General features: G+C 52.9%; 1 pseudogene; it reads right to left on the bottom strand.

Moving 5' to 3' along the window:
- Positions 1-476: 476 nt before the first annotated feature.
- On the bottom strand, positions 477-1,586 carry LOC149520858 (uncharacterized; annotated as a pseudogene).
- Positions 1,587-2,061: the final 475 nt, after the last annotated feature.

The following is a 2,061-nucleotide window of genomic DNA, read 5'->3' as shown; positions in this document are numbered from 1 at the left end:
GGGGTCCCAGGGGAAGTCTGTCAAGTTGATCCTCCTGGGTTCCCTCTTGAGGTGAGAGCCAGACTGGCTTGGTGGCTTGTGCCCTCCTACCTCTGGGGGCCCCTCCTCAGCTGACTCCTCTGCTTGGGGTTCCGCTGGGTTGTTGCTAACGGGGTCTCCCTCTAGGACAACCCGGGCTGGAGGTACTCCAAAGCTGGCCTTTCGGAGCAGTTCATTGAATCCGGGCCAATCCCGGCCCAAGATAATGGGGTAGGCTAGCATGTTAGCCACCTCTACTACCATTTCTTCGGTTACCATACAGGGGGTGAGGGGAACCCTCACCCAGGGACACACCTTCACATCCCTGTGAATGCACTGCAATCATAAATCCCCTTCGGGTACCACGGAGGTGGGGATGACCTCCTTCCATACAAGGGTCTGTCCACACCCCAAGTCAAGGAGGGCTACCACTTCCCGGGGCCCCACCTATACAGGTGTCATGAGTTTTGGTGGGACTGGGTTGCAAGCCCGGGTTTCTGCAGTGCAGACCCGGCCATAACTACAATCCATTTCAGGGCAGTCCTGCTGCAAATGTCCCAAATGGCTGCATATAAGCAGGGTCCAAGCTCCGAGCGTATGGACCGTGCGGGGCCCTCAGGAGGAGGGTGGTGTCGATTGGCCCGGGGCACAGGATGTGGAGCCTTGGGTCTTTCATGGGCCTGGGGCCTGAATAGCTGCGGGGTCTCGCTGCTCTGGCGCTCACGTAGCGAGGTGTCAGAGTGCAGCTCAGGTCTCCATCTGGGTTTAGTGGTTGGCGAGGAGCCAGGTGACCTTGGTATTGGGGCTGGGGCATGGCCTCCTGGCCCAACGGGGTTCTCCACTGCCAAAAAGTCTTCCATCAAGGTGACAGCTTTCTTTAATGTCATCAGGCAGTGCCGAATTACCCAGGCGCTGCCACGGGCCGGGAGAACCTGGGTAAATTGTTTCAGGGCAATCTGTTCCACAATCGCCTCCACCGATCTATGCTTTGGGTGCAACCACAGTCTGCAGAGATTTTGTATCTCAGGCACGACTGTTCAGGGTCGGGCTCCCAGGAGGTAGCTTATGGTCCAGACTCGCCGGTGAAAGGTCTTCAAGGAAATGTCCAGGGCGTCTAATATGGATGCCTTAACCTGCCTGTAGTCTTGGGCCGCCTCAATTGGGAGACCTCGGTATGCTGTTTGAGCTGCTCCTACTAGGTACGGGCCCAGGAGCATGGTCCACTGATCTCAGGGCCACCTCGTGACCACAGCCACCTGTTCAAAGGTCTTGAGAAAGGCCTCTGGGTCATCATCCGGTCCCATCTTGGAGAGGCGTACAAGTGAAGTAGGGCTGGGGTGGTCTCCAGGGGGACCTGATGGCTGCACATCAGGCCAAGACCAGAGGGCTGTCATTTGCTGGAAGCACTGCCGCTGGAGCTCTTGGTTTTGAGTTACCATCTGTTGTAGGATTTGTTGCTGCTGGATGTCCAAATACTGCACCTGCCGGTGTTGGGCTGCAAGCTGCTGTGTCAACTGTTGCTGTTGCTGGCTTTCAGCCAGGAACTTGAAAACTTTGTCTAGATCCATAATGTCCTTTTTTTTTCTTCCTTTTCTTTCCGAATGAGACACCTCCTAAGCCCCTTACCTCAGGGTTTGGGTTGTGCCCACATTCTCCACCATGTGTAGCCCGTCGGCAGGGCCGGCTCTAGGTTTTTTGCCGCCCCAAGCAAAAAAATTTGTGGCCAACCCCCCCTTTTTTTGTTGGCTTTTACACATGTTTGCACTTTGCAATGTTTTTGTTTTGACTGTTTAAAATTTTTAAAAAAATGAAAACAGAAAATTTGTAGTTAGTGAAAAAAAACAATATCCTACTAGTGTACTCATTTAACTTTAACAAAATCACAATTACCAAAACCAAATTGATAGACCGGAGAGGGAGGTCCAAAAGCCATGCTTACAGAAAATGAGCTAATAAGGAGAAGTCCTGTGGCACCTTATAGACTAACAGATTTATTGGAGCACAAGCTTTCGTGGGCAAAAGACCCACTTTTGCCCACGAAAT

The sequence above is a fragment of the Pelodiscus sinensis genome, chromosome W (assembly GCF_052426305.1).
Source record: "Pelodiscus sinensis isolate ZL-2025 chromosome W, ASM5242630v1, whole genome shotgun sequence".
Taxonomy (NCBI): domain Eukaryota; kingdom Metazoa; phylum Chordata; order Testudines; family Trionychidae; genus Pelodiscus; species Pelodiscus sinensis.
The sequence above is the reverse complement of the archived record's forward strand: the minus strand, read 5'-3'. Positions and strand labels throughout refer to the sequence as shown.